Here is an 18,930-nt window from a genome sequence, read left to right as displayed (position 1 = left end):
GTTGTACAAATGCACCATTGCTAAAATCATTTGCTAAGTCAACATCTGTTGGAAGGATGGATCAACTGAGTGTTTTCCACTGTTTTTTGTATCAAATCCATAAATAAAATGATCTTCTTTGCTGAATGTTATACAGTGTATGTGATAATAGTCTACATTGTCAGGCAAGCTGCCCTGCCTTCTCTAGGTCCCTTTGAATATGAAGTAATTACCACTGTTTTTAAACTAACCACATATTTACATTTTAATAAACAGGGGAATCAGCTACAATGATACTTACAAACAGAGTGTGTGTCTGTCCGTCCTTTTGAGCTAACACCAAAACCACAGAAAACATTGTGTTCTAAAGATTCCAGAGTTCAGTTTTACTATGGGTGGGACTATGAAAGCCACGTTGAACCAACCAACTATGATTTACAGCTAGTTTGTCTTCTGCTTGGAGAATGTACAAGTGAACTATTTAAAACAGTAGCTATTTTCCTCATTCATATGGTTTGGATCAGACTAATCCTACATTTGGATGAAAGATAACATAAAGTTAATGTTTATGATGTTCCCAAATAGTTATTAGCTATTACACAATTGTAACCATCTATGGTTTTTGGCTCTTCCTGCTTCCCTGGTACCACAATGATATCAAATATTTCTACTCATTCAGAGGAATTGTTATTGCATTCTGGGAATAAATCACAGAAGCACATTTCTAATTTCTAAGCAGTGGGAGCCACTCCCTAAGAGACCTCTTAGTTCATTACAGAGCCAATCAGTTGGTTAGAAAGGATAGGAAAGATGTAAGATTTTCAAATTACTAATTCCAGAGTGATTCAAAGCATGTTTATTCATATGTTTGTCTCCAGTATCTTCTTATCAGAGCCTAGGGAATAGGCAGTAGAAAACAACCTTTGGTGTTTCATTGCTGCTTTTTCACCACAATCTCTAGCTAGTACATAGCATAATTCAGGAAGAAATAGCCATCAACACAATGCAGCAGCTGCAATATGAATCAATTGTGAAACTACAAAACATTTAGATTCACGGATCTTGTAATGCATGTGGGGAAATAGGCAACCATCTGCCACTACTGTTAAGTTGATTTGTGTGCCTAATTCTTATCAATATATGCTGCACCTTTACTCTTCAAGCTGTGTATTGTCAGAGTTGTTTTGTTTCTTACATCTTTACTGGAATGATAGCTCCCTTATTCTCAAGGTGATACCAAGAAATTGCTTGGATTCTCATTAACATTTCCTGGCCTTCATACAGAAAATGTTTTGTGTGTTACCATCTAAAGGATTCACAATGTCTTATCTACAGCACAAATTATTCATATTTCTTCAGATAACAGTTTCTCCCTGTGTAGCAGCACGGAGACTCACCCCTGCGGCGCCTCCTGCCGGTCGTCTTGGGAATTAGCTCTCCCAGCCTTGGAGCGCTCTCTGCAGGCCGGTGATCCGCCTTGCCACTTCTGGCCCCTGTGTCCCTCCCAGGGCCCCCGTGCCCTTTTCTCTGGGTGCTGCCCCCAGCAGTACCCCCACAGTTCTGGGTCTCCCCCTCCCAAGGGAACCCCCACCCACTATCCCCACTTCGCCTCAGTCTTGGCTCCTGCCCAGTCTCCATCTAACCCCCATTCACTGGGGCAGACTGCAATATCGGCCACTCATCACAGGCAAAGGGGTTCGGACCTGCTGCCTCTGCCTACCCATGGGCTGCCCCCTGCAACCCAGTACCTAATAGGCCTTACCAGGAGCTTTCCTAGGCCGGAGCTCCCCGGCTCCCTTGGCCTGTCCCCAGCCCTGCTTCACTCTAGGCACTTAGTTAAGCTCCCTGCAGCCAGGCCCTTCTCTCCCTGAATGCAGAGAGAGACTCCTGAGCTCCTGGCTCCCAGTCTCTTATACAGGCCAGCTATGGCCTGATTGGGGTGTGGCCCAGCTGCGGCCGCTTCCCCAGTCAGCCCAGCTTTTAGAGCTGCAGCCCTCTCTAGGGCTGCTTTTACCCCTGCAGCCCTCTTTCAGGGCTGATTTCAAGCCCTTCAGGGCAGAAGCGGGTGTCCACCCCGCTACACCCTGAAATGTATTAAGGGAAAAGGCTGTATGGAGCATAAACACTCACAACACACAAAGAGTGTTACAGGAAGGGTGGAGCCTGAGTCAAGGGAAAATGGCCGAAGTTTCATAGAACTACTAACTTACTTTGACGTTTGACGTTTTTGTCCTGTTGTACTACTCCAACTGGGGATGGCTCAGAGCAGCGTATAGTAGATCCATATATATTTCAGACCAAGAACCCCCAAAAGTCCCGGGGATGTTGAGATTAGGCTAGGTTTGGGTTTGAGGATGAATCAGGGCTAGAGTTCTGTTTCAATGATATCGGACACTTGTCGACTTTGCTTGAAAGACTTTGGCCCTAACAAGCAGGTCACAGACTGCTTGAAAGACTTGCGCAATCTTGGGCCAAAGTTTTGGAAGAATTTTGACCACATCTGAACTCAAACCAACTAAATAATATTCTCGTGATTTGGGATCCAACCTGGAAGGAGATTCGGAACCTTGGATTCTGATAGAGGGCCCCGCCTTATCCAATGTGCAAAGTCACTACAGTTTTTGCAGAGCAGCAAATGGAGCCAGGCATGCACACGCACTCCAGTCTAATTTCCTTTCAAACAGTGAAAGAACAATGTTTAAAAGTGCTACCGCTTTCAAAACTTTATAACTCAACCAAATCAAAGACAATTTGCACTGGAATATTCAGCGGTACTTCCAGCCAAATTTCAGCATTCTTCCCCAAATCATATTATAACTAGAGATTTCACAAAGTGTCACCATTTTTTTTTACTATGGGAAAGTGTATTTTTCTTCACTCCTCATTCTAAAATATTACTGAACGTTCTAAAATAATTAGCCATCACTGAAAGATCAAAACCAGAACACTTCAGACTGGAAGGTAAAAGTTTTAGAAAGTTATGAGCAACTATAACCAGAGTTTTAGAATAGAAATGTTCATGCCTCCTTAACTATAGCTAGATCACTAGGACTATAGCCACAATTCAAGATGGTAGTACTCCAATTACCAGTAATTCCCTGTGCATATTTTAAATGTTGTAACTGAAACAACCACGTCTCACATTTCCTGATCCCCAATCCTACAGTAGACACATTCTTATGAGGTTCCTTGAGTATTTACAGTATCCCCAGATTCTTGATTGCCAGCATGGCATTTAAACTACTCCAGAAATGTGCTTCCTTGATATATGTCTCACAAGAGAAATATTTTCCCTTCAGTGAGATGCCTCAATTTGGTTGATATTTGAGGGCTACTACTTCTTTTTCATTAGCAAGATATAGAATCATAGGGCCAATTTATAACTAACATAATGGGTGTAAATCCATTTAAGTCCATGAGTAGTAAATCTAGTCTATAGAATCTAAACGTGGAAGAAGTAGTAGAGCTGGTTGAACCCAGGAATTTCCATTCCACATGACATTCCAGTGTTTCATCATTTCTTTTTGTTTCAAATTAGAATGAAAACAAAACAAAACAAAACAAAATTGAAATTTCACATAAAATTAAATTTTCAAAAATATTTTCTTTTGGGTCAATCAAAATGTTTCATTCTGATACTACAAAAAGTTTCAGTTTCAACAAAACTGGTATTTTCCAACAGAAAAATATTCTACTGGAATAATTTCAACTGGCTCTAATAATTAGGTCTTTTAACTCATCTCCCTGCCAGTCCAAGATTGTTCCCTATTGTACATTTACTTGTGCTTTGACCATTGTAGTTTTACATGTGCCAAATCATAGACTTCTCCTGCTTCCCTTGGGAGATTATTCCATAGGATCATCATAAATCTTATTGCCACAACTTTATTTTCTAATATTGCATCTAAAAGTTCCCTTTCTTAATTTCTCCCAGTTATTATTACTCCCAGTGAGGCCCACTTTTATTATTCTAAGTAGTTCCTCTGCATGTGTGTTATTATTACACACCTCATTATTTGTAAATTATTGCCATGTCTCCTGTACTTATCACTTACCAAAGCTATACATACTTGAGAGTTTTTAATCTTTCCAGTGTTATCAGTGCTTGAGGGTCTTCTACCAGGCATGCTTTGCTCCTAGCCCCAGAGATTTTTTCCCAGGTGATCATCAGCTGAACAATCATAGTTGCTATGGAGGTTTAGGGAGGAAGAAGCAATGTCTGAGATAGCCCAGTGAAGAATTTAAAGATCAGAACCAGAACTTTGAAATTGATAGGTAACTGAATGATTCTTGTTATTTATTATGTATTGTGGTAATGCCTAGGAGTCCCAATCATGGACCAGGACTCTGTTGTGCTAGGCACTATGCAAATACAAAGTGCTTATAATGTAACTATAAGACAATAAACAAGAGGTGGATACAGACAGATGGGGGACACAAGGAAACAATGAGGCAAGATTGGTGAGCCTGGAAGCTAGTGGTCTCAGCACACCAGCTGGGCAGCCAGTGCAGGTTGTGGATCACAAGACTGTTGGCAACTTATCCCACTTAAGGAGCACAACATGAGTACCACCTGCAGTTTCTATGCGGCCTTCACTATCAAGTCCGTGAATTACAGAGGTCTGTCCTGAAAGTGAAAGAAGCATGAATCATAGTGTCTTGGGCTTCATCTAAGAGGAAAGGGTGAAATCTACTTGCAAGTGAAAGATGGTAGAATGTGATTGTTGCTCTTTGGATGTGCAGTAACAACCATAGGTTCAGCAAAGCTTCCAAATCTGCACATTGCCTTGAACACAAAAAAAGTGGCCTTTTTTAGTTAGTCTCTCAAAATCCTTTCCCCTTATTCCATCTTCCTGGCTTTAGCTTTGGACGGCTGTCTTGGATCCAAGTTCCAAGATCCTTCAGACACTGAAACACCTGGGAAATAGCATTTATCATAGTCTGGTGGATGATAAAGATACATGGGCTGCATGTTGCTGGGACATTGATGGCATTGTTGTCTATGTCATTTCATGATTACCCTTTCTATTTCACATAGATGCTGAATAGATTGGTGAAAGGACTGAGTCATATGGGATTTCATAGATGAGAGTTCTCTGGAGCAGACTAATTGCTTATCATGACCCCCTGGCATCTATCAGAGATGAATGAGCAAAGCCTATTTAAGGTGGCTCTATCCATCCCTGCAAAATCTTATAGGCTGGTGAGCAGGACCTCATTATGAATGCTAGATTAAGCAGTATTAATATGATTGTTTCCCTCTGTCCACCACCATAAGAAGATTGGACAGCTGCCTGATTGGCAAGGGAGAGTGCTGTTGGAGTCAGCTCATACATAAAGATCAACAAGAAAGTTGAAATTGTAGACCAGATGGAAATTAAACAGATCATTATAAGCAATTAATGACTTTTTGAACACAAGCTGGACTAATGCATATTTCAGGATATATTTGTGCTTGGATAAGATTTTGCTTTTCTATGGCAGCCAACATCAAAGTATTTGAACATGGGGAACAGAACATACTTTTCCTGATTCCAAATCTAACCACTAAGACCTTCCTCTCTGGTGAGTATAGAGTGTGGTTATTAGGAAGTCCTCCTGTCAGGGCCTGGTGGCATCCACGCATGTCCTTTGATGGACACTGTCCCTGCTGGGATTACTTCCTTTGCAGGTTCCTTAATAATTACTTCACAGACACCTTTTAGCATTTTAATCAACCACATTGCTGGTTTCTTTTATCTATTTTCTTCAATCCCCTTCCACTGCACTTGGCTCTTCAGGCCTTTGATTGCCTTTTCCTGGGGGGCAGTCTTCAGTTCCCCCACACACACAGTTAACCCAAATTCATGTTCTCCCAATCTGGAATAATCATAGTCTTTTGGAGTTCATATAACTGTCTTTCCTGGGCTGTCTTCTCCTGCTGTTCTTTACCTGGCCCCCTGTGGGGGCACACAGCTTGTTAAAAATCATGTCTGTGCCTTCCCCTGGTCTAACCTTCTCCCTGAAGGGATTATTCAACTAGCATGCTGGGTGGGAACGTAGTTAGAAGCCAAGGACAGTTGATCCTGAACTGTAAGGATGCACCACCAAACCTCCCTCAGAGGGGATTAATAACAGTGACAGGAGCAGCTGCAGCTCTCAGGGCGCATTGACAGCCATGGATTTATCCTTTCCTCCAGCCTCTTCAAAGTTTGTTTACTCTGGGTGTGCACAGGATCCAGAATATAGCACTTACAGCATAGTATCAATATGTAGTCCATCAAGCATTCCTTTATTTCTGAGATCAGGCTATCAATCACAATTTCACACATAACCCCATGTTCTCTTTTTCATTTCCCTCTGTTCTTTTCCCATCTACTTTTCTCCCTGCCTGCTTTTGAAGACATTGAAGAACAACAACATTCTTTTCTATTACCTAATCAAATTAACATGCCCCCACAATTTTAATATTTACAATAAATGTGTAATTTGTTAGGATGGGCAAGTGTTGGGTTGATGTTAGTTGTGAAAAACTTCATTGACTGCGTTTTCCTTCAAATCCAAAACCAAAAGTGATTTAGATCCCCGACCCATTGTAACTGACTTCCACCTTCTCCCCAAAATTCAACTAAGTTTGAATGGTCCAATTTAAGCCCATCTTGATTCCTATTTCAATAGCCACAGCTACAAGCCCTACTTTGATGAATTTGAAAATACCAATAAAGAACATTCCCATGCACAGAACAAAACCTTTCTTTTACTTTTTAAATGCTTCTTTGAGCATTGCTTCAAACTGGAATATATTATGCTTCTCTTCAAATATGAATGCTGCAAAGGAAATTACTCTGTTCTTACATAGACACCTCACAGTGAGAATGTAGTTTAAGAAATGTTGAGCATCATGCCTTAAAAATATCCCTGATTCTTTGGAGATTTGATACTGTACTATTATCTCTGCTACCTCTTTAAAGAGGCAAATGGTTATTAAAAGGTCCTCTTTTTAATTAGAATTGTTTTCAATACTTAATATTAAAAAGTAGTAGCTGTTATAAAACAACTATATTTTTCCAATTTGAAAATGATAATGATGAAAAAAGTAAACAAAATCAGCAAGGAAACAATAATAACCCAGTGTAGATCTGTCAGCTTGTTCCCATTCTGCATTAGTTTTCTTTATTATTTATATGATCATAGTGCCTAAGGGCTTATCTACACTTACAGAGGTGCAGTAATGCAGCTGCGCTGCTGTTGCACTTAGTGAAGATGCTACCCATGCCAACAGGAGAGCTTCTCCCACCGGTGTAGGTACTCAGCCTCCCTCAGAGGGAAAGATCTCCCATCGACATAGCACTGCATGCAGCGGGAGTTAGGTTGGCATATCTGTGTCGTTCAGGGATGTGGATTTGTAGTGTAGAGCAGGGAATAATCTAAAGTGGAAATAAGGCCTTGTATGATAGGGGCTGTGCAAACACAGAGGTAGTCACAGACTATGCCCCCAAAGAGTTTACAATCTAAGAATATTCTGGTGTTATTAATTCTCAAAACTGATTAATTAATATTTTTAGTTTTTGTTGTTGTCCTGAGGCTAATATGGGAAGCTTGTAAATAAATTTCAACAGCTGACTACTTATAATTAAACGATAACATGCCAGCATCTAGTTCTCTTGTTGTTTGACTGTCTAGAACTATAGCAATTAAACCATTAAATTCACCTTAGCAGAGAAGAGTATTAACTCCAGATATATGCTTAAGAAATATATTCAAAAATAATGATGAATCTTGGAAATTTGGGGGAGTTAAATTTGAATCCCTTAGAAAGGCAGGAAATAATTCAAAGCTAATGCCTAATATTTATTATGCTTTTGAAGATTCATTTGAATATAACCTTTATAATATCATTTACTCACTTACTTAAAGACACACGATGGACCAAATTAAGCACAGCTGGCAGAGGAAGGTACATAGTAAAACCTCTGGTGCAACTTCTCCACCCCAATCCCATTGCACACTAGCAGAGATTCACCACTTTGGAGGGTAAGTGTTGTTTTTCAGGGTTCTACCTTTTGGCAGGAGAGATGTGGGAAACAGATACAAGGTGGAAGGAGCAGCTTTTAGTTTCACAGAGCTCTATAGGAATTTTGCCAGAAGAGCCTCTGAAGAAAGCTATTGAAACAGGAAACTCTCTGGCCACACCACTTTTTTTGACCGCATACTCTTCAGGCTGCTTCCCTCTTGCTTCCATCTATGTGGAATTTCACTGGTTTTATGACTCCATAACTGAGTTCCACAGTGCTGTTTCTATTACTAGGGACCTCCCATTCCTGTTTCTGCTGGCATAAACCATCATTAACCCTTCTGTTGGCATTTATGCTGATAATGAATCTGGCATTAACAAACACATCTTTTTTGGGTAGGTAGAGGAGTCGACATCGTCATTTTTTGTGTGTGGTTTATTACTTTTATTTGAATTCCCCCTTGTCTGTAGGGTTTTCCTCTGTTGCAAAATAGAATACGACTATAGAATGCTACTATAGAAAGTTAATGTACATACATTTAAGAGGTTTAATCCTCAGCTGTGCCAACTTTCCCCACCATCCTTCCCAATCAACACACACAAATAGTCACTCTTTTAGATATTTGTACATTAAAAATCGTCCATATGTCTTGTAAAATATACATCAGTAGAACTTTTTAAAAGGCTGTTTGTTAACATCTTAAAAAGTTTCTTGAATCTATGAATGTTTCCAGTAACACAAGATCAGTGTGTAAATATTAAAGGGCCCAATCAGTGAAAACCAGCAGAGATGCTGAATGCTGTAGGCTTACAGAATTGGCCCAAAATAGTTATCAAACCTAATTATGTTCTGCTAGTTCTAAGGGCATATCTACACAATACAGCTTTGTGATTTCTCAAATGCACTAATGTGTTGAGCACCTATTGGTCTGTGTAGACCCTGCTGGTGTGTACTAAAAGTTACCTCATGCATAGGGCCCTACCAAATCCATGGTCCATTTTGGTCAATTTCATGGTCATAGGATTTTTTAAATAGTAAATTTAATGATTTCAGCTATTTAAATCTGAAATTTCACAGTGTTGTAATTGTAGGGGTCCTGACCCAAAAAGGAGTTGTGTGTGTGGGAGGGGAGGGGGTCACAAGGGTATTGTGGGGGGGGGAGGGGGTTGTGGTACTGCTACTCTTACTTCTGCACTGCTGCTGATGGCAGTGCTGCCCTCAGAGCTAAGCAGCTGGAGAACAGCGGCTGCTGCCGGGAAGCCCAGCTCTGAAGGCAAAGCTGCCACCAGTAGCAACTCAGAAGTAAGGATGACATGGTAAAAAATAAATAAATACATTAATGGAGATATCCTATCTCCTTGAACTGGAAGGGACCTTGAAAGGTCATTGAGTCCAGCCCCCTGCCTTCATTAGCAGGACCAAGTACTGATTTTGCCCCAGATCCCTAAGTGGCCTAAAGTATTGAACTCATAACCCTGGGTTTAACAGGCCAATGCTCAAACCACTGAGCTATCACTCCCCCCCTAAATTTATATGGCATTGCAACCCTTCCTTCTGCACTGCTGCCTGCAGAACTGGGCCCTCAGCAGCCACTACTCTCTGGCCACCCAGCTCTGAAGGCAGCAGCACAGAAGAAAGTGTGGCCTGGTATGGTATTGCCACCCTTACTTTTGCACTGCTGCTGGCGGGGCACTGCCTTCAGAGCCGGGCGGCTGGCCAACAGCCGCCACTCTCCAACCACCCAGTTATCCTGGGGGGAGGGATAGCTCAGTGGTTTGAGCATTGGCCTACTAAACCCAGGGTTGTGAGCTCAATCCTTGAGGGGGCCACTTGGGGATCTGGGGCAAAATCAATACTTGGTCCTGCTGGTGAAGGCAGGGGGCTGGACTCGATGACCTTTCAAGGTCCCTTCCAGTTCTAGGAGATGGGATATCTCCATTAATTATTATTATTAGCTCTAAGGGCAGTGCAGAAGTAAGGGTGGCAATACCACAATCCCCTCTAAAATAATGTTGTGACCCCACTGCAATTCTCTTTTGGGTCAGGACCCCCAATCTGAGAAACTCTGGTCTCCCCCAGGAAATCTGTATAGTATAGGGTAAAAGCACACAAAAGACCAGATTTCATGCTCCGTGACACATTTTTCATGGCCATGAATTCGGTAGGGCCCTACTCAGGCACTTTAACACCAGCAGGCCTATTCGTGCACAGCACAATAGTGTGCTTTAGAAATCCCACCCCTGAAATTCACATTGCCATCCCATGTAGACATGCCCAAGTGAACTGCAGGATTTAGCTATTAAAATTGTAATGGTAATGAAAGCATAGAATATGGGGAGAGTATATGAAGTAAGTTAGTAAAGTAAAATATAGTATAATACTATTCAGTGGAAGGTTTCAGACATAATTTTGTAGATTTAGCACTGAACTGATTATTTTGTAATGTTAAAGGTTTATTTGCTTGCCCAATTTTGTAATACATGCCTGTCACACTTACACCTTCGTACCACAGAATTACACAATAAGCAAATCTTTGGGCCATCATTTCCTCTATTCTGGGGAAATGTAAATAAAGCTACAAAATGTAACTGATTTGGCCCCCTTTTCTATAAACCAGGGGTTCTCAGCCTTTTTCTTTCTGAGGCCTCCCCAATAAGCTATAAAAACTCCACGCCCACCTGGGCCACAATAACTGCTTTTCTGCATATAAAAGCCAGGGCTGGCGTTAGGGAATAGCAAGCAGAGCAACTGCCCGGGGCCCCATGACACGGGCCCCCCACAAAGTTACATTGCTCAGGCTTCAGCTTCAGCCCTGGGTGGTAGGGCTCAAGGCCCCAGACTTCAGCCACATGCGCTGGGACTTCAGCTTTCTGCCCTGGGCCCCAGCGAGTCTAATGCTGGCCTTGCTTGGCGGCCCTCCTGAAACCTTCTCATGGCCCCCCCAGGGGGCCCCAGACTTCTGGTTGAGAACCACCTGCTCTTTCTTCTTCCAACCAGGCATAGAGAGAAACTGGGTCAAGTCAATAAGACAGTTAAGAGCCAAAAATCTCCTGCTTTTGTTAGCAAGGTTATGGGGAACATTCTAGTTTCTGACCTGCATTGTGGATTTACGTTGCAGAATCATGTGTTTGTTCTGAACATTGAACTCTTACTGGCCACAGTTGAAGTTTGCCTATGGAAAAAGTGAACAATTACTATTTAACTAACAATGTGCATGGGTGTAGAGCTTTACAAGCTAATAGAAACTCAAAATCCCTTTTCTTTGGAACATACAGTGTGCAGTAGAGCAAAAAGACTACAAACTATGACAACAAACCATAGTGATCAGTATCACAGGAAGGGGAGACCTGCTCTAATTTTTGTTGTGGAAGAAGATCATTTGAGTTGATTTGTTTCTCATGTTTTGTGTTAAATATTTAGGTTTTTTGTTATTGTTCTGCTTGTTGGTTCATATGGATCTATTGCTGGTGTCTGAATATTTTTGTTTATGATAAATACTATATTTAGTGTATTAGTATTGGAAAGCCTTACAGAAGTTTGTTTTAAGGAGGAATAAAAACAAAGAGGTATTGTAGAGGAATGACAAAACAGAAATCTGCAATCAAGAATCTACAGTGTACTTCAAAGAGGCCAGTTTTATCCCAAGTAGAGACAAGGAAGAGCTCACATATAAATAAATGTGCTCGGGTACACAAAAAGTTAAACAAGTCTCAGTATTCAGCAGTTTTATTTTTCTTCGCTGCACATCTCTTTGTGAGTTAAATTGTAAATTGTACATGTATTGTAAAGAGTTCAAGTAAGAATCTATATAAGTATTCAAATAAAAGTATTCACTAAGAAAATCAAATCTTTTGACAGTTTCACATACACCAGGGACTAGCTCTTTGTTTTTGAAACCCTACCTGACATTTTAATATTTCAGCATTTATTATATCTTTATTGCGTTCCTTAAAACACATCATGTGGGTACCTGTGACTAGCCACCAATGTATTCTCCATACATCTTTCAATTTCAGCTTTTTAAGTCTAAACAGAATTCACTCACTGAACCTAAATGTGGAGGGGCTTTGTCTAGCTGACAGATGGAAAACGGGTCTTGGCTCCTTTAATTCCCCACCACACACACTGCCTTTGGCTTACAAGGGGAGGACAACCTCCAAAAGAGGCTGACTCAGGTGGGTCACTGACCACCATGCACACCATGGAGAGGGAGAGTTATCCATTAGCAGACAATTTGTCAAATCTTAATATACATGTTGCTCTACCTGGGTCAGGGAAATGCAACTGATACATAATAAGTAAGATATGCAGTACCAAGACTGCAGATAAATATTGTAAACAGAGCTGTGCATTTTAGACTTGTGCCAGGTTTTGTTGTTGTTTTTCTGCAGTAGGCAGTGGACACATAATGATGCCAAAACCACAACATTTTTACAATTTGGTTAGGAACAGGTATTGGAAGGAAACTACATTTGCTTCATCAACCAGCTTTTCCACCTGTCCAATGCTATTTTAAATTATAAAATACTCAGAAATTACATCTTTATAAACCTTTAAATCTCCTTGTTTGCACTTTTACACTTCAAGAATATATTTGATCAAGAGGCTTGCTATTTATTTGGACTATTGAAATATCCAACATAATTATGTCTGTCTTAACAAGACTGTATAGTATTAGTGGACACAAAAAAGAGTGATGAAAGAAACATAATTGCAAAGGAGCTTATTCAATATATACTGAAAAAAGTCTCATTTGCATTTTATTAAGTTGCTAATTACTGATTTTTAACAATCTTCTTAGGCATTTCAAAATGAGAATATGGTTCATTAATGACTTGGGCAGGCACGTTCAATCGAGAGAGAAAATTCAAGAGCCACGAGATAACAAAATATTTGAGTTCCAGGATTTTACTTAAAAGTATTTTTACTTGGATCTACAATAAATTATGTAAATGATTTAAACTGCTCAGCTTTTCCTAAAAACAATAAAAATAAAACAAGTTGGATATTTTGGTTATGTAGAATTGCCCAACACCGGGGTATACAGCCTGCGGACATTAACTATTTTATTGTCTTTAAAGTAAATTGCATTCTTGTTCTAAGTAAAGTGTAATACTTTTTGGCATTAGAAATCATTTTGTTCTATAAAGTACCATTCCATCTAATACTGCCTTTGATCTTCCTCAAATGCATGGAATATATTCCATAGTAAGTGCTGCAAATATACGGTGGTTTTAAAAAAGTGAGAAGTAAGGTAATAAAAGTGAAAAGATAAGGAGAAGCAGTAGTTACCTTTGCACATGGGATTCATTCAAGTGCATACTAAACTGCCAGTAATGAGTTCTACAACCTCAGAATATTGCTGCAAGCTTCTTTTCCTCCACTGAAGACCTTCAGCAGCCTTGATCAGAGCAGTCATCTAGAATAATTGTAGATGTGGCCAGCAGAGATATTGATTGAGGAATTCCTGCTTTAGGAAGAACACAGGCAACAAATAAACAACATCAACTTACTACTTTGCAGATATCCTAAACAGGAATGCACATGCTACTCGCGACGGTGTATTACTTCTGACCGATTTTTCATCAATGTCCTTGTGCATGGTTTGTTCTAACACATCGTATAAGAAATTTAGTCTGTGTTCCACATAGCCATGGCCTGTTCAACCTTTTTTTTAAAATTCGATGTACTAATATTTTGGCTAAGGATTTAGTTATTTTCATTTTGTGAAGTCATGGGGAGCTCATTTAACCTCCAGATGATGTCGCTTCCTCCCTTCAGTTTTTTTTTTTGTAGGGCAAAATGGAAATAAAGGAGACGTGAAACTCGATAGTACCTTAGGTAGAAGCCTTAAATTAAGGCAGCCAGGAGCTTTGTGGGGGAAAAAGCATGTATGGATAATCAGTTAAACAAGCCCAGTACTATAGAATAGTCAACCTTGGAAACATTAATATAGAAAACTTAGAAGCGACTAGCACACCCAGATATGAATGAGTGAAAATTAGAAACCATATGTGCATATGTTGTAGAAAGAAGCTTGTTTGATCATAAAGGTTTCCCTGTTATCTCTCAAGTGACCAGCAGGACCATTTTACAAACACTCCAATAGTTTTGTTGGGTGTATGTGTGTGTTTATGTATGGGAGATGTTTTTAGCCCAAGGCTTTCCTGTGTATAGACTGACCCAACTTTCCCTTTCATAGGTTTCTGCCTTTCCCAACTATTAAAGACAAAGCTCAGCCACATCTCTGATGTAACTCCATGTACTTCAGAAATAAACTGGGCCCAGAATGTCTACATCAGTGGATCACCTGTGCTTATCTCTCCCATTGACTGATCCTTGGCTACCAGAGGCAGTGAGGTACATATTATTTTCAATCAGCAGACACTCTTCTGACAACATTTTGCACAGCTTTGGGTGTCACACAAGCTCAGGGGGACTAAGTTTCTCTAGGAGCCTTGAAAGTGCAGTAAGCCTCATTAGGTGTTTTAACTCTCTTAACAGAAGCAGAGCTGAGCTGCATGAGTTATTACTGTCAGCTTCTGAGTGATTAGCAAAGCCAGATTCTAAGGTAGAGAAATTACTATTGTGGACCATTCTCCTGATATCTCTGGCCAGATGTTACTTGGCTGATTCTTTTGGGGTTGACTGCAGGAGGCCCTAGATAGATAAAAAGGCAGGAGCATTGAATATATCTTTCTTCTTCTCCATATCAGTGGTTGTGTTTCTCCTCCACAGCTACAGCTTGTGAGTTCACCTCTTGGTAGGTAGTGAGCTCATCTCTATCTGGCACTATGCTGTGGCAGTCTGCTTCACTCAGTCACGTTGTGTTTCCTTCCTTCCCTCCACTTGCTCTAAGTCTCCATCAACTTGCTGCGTTTACTTTGCTAGAAGGGCTTCTCTCCATGGGGATTATGATTCAATACCTCTTTAATTTATCAGAAACTGGGGAAGGGAAGAGGAAGCCTAGGAAAGTATCTGCTGTGCTAGGTGGGGGACAGCAAATCCAATACCTTTTTGGCCACTTCCTTATGAGTCTGAAATGTTTGCACTGCTTTAGAACAGCACTGGAGTAATCACTTTCTTACTGTAAATTATCTGACCTTTCCTCCAGTTTGACTGGAGGATTTCCTGTTTTATACAGTAGGCAACAGTTTTTAACACAAGGGATCTTAGAGGATATTATTTCCCTTAGGTTTCTGTGTGTGCACTTGACAAACTCTTTCTAAGTGTTGTGGGTAATTTACCTGGGTATCCTTTCATCCAGGAAGGAGTGTGTGCAACAATTCATATCATTTTTCTCACTTTCAAGTATTCCATACATTTGAATTGTGCTCCACTGTGACTGGTTCTTCAGGGGCCAAATTCATATCTGGTACAAACATGTAATTTTTTGAAGGTCCTGGTTCATCCCTTTTCTCTGAGAGTTTTCCCCTAGTGAGCAGAAAGCTGAGTGCTTCGGATTTTTCTGTGTTGTCCTCCTCCTCTGTGGGCTGCTCATCTTTTCTCCAAATCAGAAAGTAATTTGTCTATTTTATTTCAGACAATATTTATCAAACCTTTGAGGTGCCAGCTACTTCTCTGCTTGCTTGCATGCATGTTACCCTGTGATTGCCTCTGTGAGTTCAGGCACTTGCTCTTCATGTGCAGCTGGAAAGGGGCAAAGGGAACTACCATTCTCCCTGCTCTTTAGGCTAGGAAATTGTCTGTTTTCAGTAGGTGGCTGTTTTTTGGGGGGGTTGGTGTTCGCAGCAGTCACGCTTTCCAATAATGGATATTTTCCTGGCACTGAGTAGGTTTGTTTTTCGCAGAACGGGGTCAATTTTAGATCAGAAGTAGCGAGAGTAAAGTTGCCAACTTATTCATTCTACAAATGGATAGTCCTTATTAAGGGCTTGATCCTGCAAGCCCTTACATGCATTACAGGAAATGTTCCCTCTCTTCCGTATTGGTTTGCAGGAATCAGGATGGAGAGTTGGTGTTGCTGGTTGCCAGTCCATTGCAAAGGTTTTTTATTGGCAATTTAACAATGTCTAAAATCCAACTTCTTGCCTGAATATCGTATTGTACATATTATAACCAAACCCACCGGTGCCTGGGTATAATGACCAGGAGGCTAGTACTGCAATATATTGAACACAGAGGCTAGTAGTGTAGTCACTACAAACATGAGGGGCTACAGGTTCTAGGCCTCGGTGGGTTCCCATAAACACACTTTGAGTAACACAAATGATTTCAGTAGGGCTTCCAGAAGCTAAGATGTGCCAATACCCTGAGCATAACTGCTTTGCTTATTAAAAAACAACCAATAAAAAAATTAACACAACAGCTCCCCACCCAGGCCCTAACAGCAGTTCAGTGCAGATATATGAAGGTGAGGCTCCTCAGAACTACTCTCAGGGATACTTCCTCCATGTCATCCCTCTCATGAAGCAGCCATGTACTGGCTTGCAGATGTCTTGACCAGAGTTCAGTTATCTGGTCTTGTTTGGTTCCATCCACACAGTTGTTCTGTTTGCAGTCCAGGTACCTGCCAGAACCAATCCTGGCCCACCTTGCCAGAAAGCACATGGCTCCACAGCTTTGGAGCAAGCCTCCCAGCCCAGATCAACAGACTTGGGCTAGTGGGCACTCGCTAATGCTCTAAAAGTAGCTGTATAGACAGTGCTATGAAGTTACAGCTTTGGCTCTGAATTCTAAGAGGCTGCTTTCCTGCCTGGCTCTCCGTATTTCAGTCACAGGTCCTATGCTGTCTGCTTTATTCTCCAAGCCATTTCCCAGGCTGCTGCCTCTGGCCTGCTGCTCCACCTTTCATGCATCTTCCAGCTCCCTCATAAACCTCATGAACCCTCTGAGCTCAGGTTGTACTCCCCTTTTGTGGACTGGAGGGATTACAGAGCCCTGTACTGATTGGATGTTGAATTGGGCAAAACAGCAATGAGACAGTAGATTCATTGCAGTATTTATCTGGGTTTTTTCCCCCTCAGACTACATCTTCCCTCAAATATTTTCTATCACAATTCCTACTTGGATTTTTCTTCACAAAGCTGAATAAAAATGTAACTGAATCACAACAAGGAATTTATTCCCCTCAGTCCTGTAGGTGCCAAAGGTCAAAGATGGAGCAAAACCAGTGTGTCCAGAGCAAAGGGCCAGGATTTGGAGACCCTATCCTGAAGGTCTGGACCTCCAAGTGCACCACAGAAAGGCTCCCTTCACTTAATCAGGCCACCTGATTAAGTCAATGGGACTATGGCACTTAACTGGTTTAGGTGTGACTGAAAATCTCAACTTGTAATGGAGTTTTGAAGGTGGGGAGGAGCTTATCCACCAGCTATTCCCTCCCTCCTGGGGAGGAGGAGCACAGAGGCCGTGGGAGCTACTGAAGTTCTGAGGCCAATTACTGGCCTAGGACCAGTTCCTCTGCCACTCCACAGAAAAGGAAGATCTCTCGGTTTCATAGCCTGCTTTGTGGACCGGGTATAGGTTTTTACCCTACACTATCAACATAATTAATAATATTGACTGACACATTAATTGATCCATAGTTCATAAGGTGGATATAAAAGCTGGTTGAATCATTTAACAAATCTGTGAATTTATCTGTGAATAAACAGGCTGACTTTACACTGCAACTTCTCATGGGAGTCAGATTATTCATTATCCATGAGGACTGGGAAAATTGCTGGGTATTTATGAAAATGTTCAGGAATCCCCAAAATATCACAAATTGTATCTTGAATGATACATATTTTTTTTTGCATCCTGTTTGGCATTACTGTCCCTCACATTTAATATGTTTTATTCATCCAAACAAGGAGACGAAACCATCCCATGTGACTTGGGTAACCAATGATGCAACATGAATAATGAAGAATGGATAATAAAAGTGGACAGTTTGTGAGCAACCCATAGTCTCAAAATTGTCTAAACTATTGAATGGACACTGAGGAATAATGAAAGCATTTGCAGAACTGGGATTTGTCAAGAAAGCTATGTGAACAGAAAAAAAGCCTGCATTCACAATTGTTATTCACAATAATTTGACCAGCTCTGGTCAAAGCTGTTAATTATGATCCCATAAACCTTTATTCCTGCAAATAGTCCCATTGACTTTAGTGGCAATGATATTTATGCAAGTAATAGGTTGCAGATAGAATCAGCTAATTTTGCCTCTGTGACTACTGAGCATAGTCCTAATTTTGATCTAACTTTTAAAATCTCACCTATTTGGTTCATGTGTGTCAAGAGCAGACTATTTGATAACTTAAAAGACAATGGGTTATTTGCAGACCTGTGTTTGCCACCTATATCCAAAGTTCAAATCATGTTACATTGATGTGCTTCTCCTGCTCACTTTATTCTGATGGAGAAAATGGAAAAAGAATGCAATAATAAAAGGTCTTCTTTTGAAGAGTAGTAGACTGTTTCCAATCCAAAAAGAGAAATATTAGATTAAGTTAGAAAATAATCTTTATGAAATTAGATGGAAAATAAATAGGAAAGTAATTTCCAGAAACTCCAGCATTAGTAAAACAATAAACTTTCCAACAGAAGATGCATTAGTAAGAAAAACACTGGGTAAACTGATTCATACATTCATACAAAAATAGCAGAAAGACCCATTGAACAGGTAACCAATCATTTCTCATTTTGTTTAACAAATTAATATAGTTATGTTAAGTAATCTAATACACAGCATGATAAGTATAACTTGATTTACAACAACCTGGAAGACCAGAGCCATACTGCTCAACTTCATGGCCATGCATAATTGGTAGAACTTTTCTAGTTCCTGTCCCTTTAGATACTTAATGTATCCCAGATTTAGTTTTTTTTTAATTGGTTCAAGGTGCACAAGAGCATAACTAGTTCTGAACTTTAATGTCAGAAATACAGGAAAAAGTATTAGGAACCCATGTACAGCCTTCTGGCAGCAAAAAAGATAGGAAACCCT

The sequence above is a fragment of the Emys orbicularis genome, chromosome 3, assembly GCF_028017835.1.
Source record: "Emys orbicularis isolate rEmyOrb1 chromosome 3, rEmyOrb1.hap1, whole genome shotgun sequence".
Classification (NCBI taxonomy): domain Eukaryota; kingdom Metazoa; phylum Chordata; order Testudines; family Emydidae; genus Emys; species Emys orbicularis.
This window is presented reverse-complemented; position numbering follows the sequence as displayed.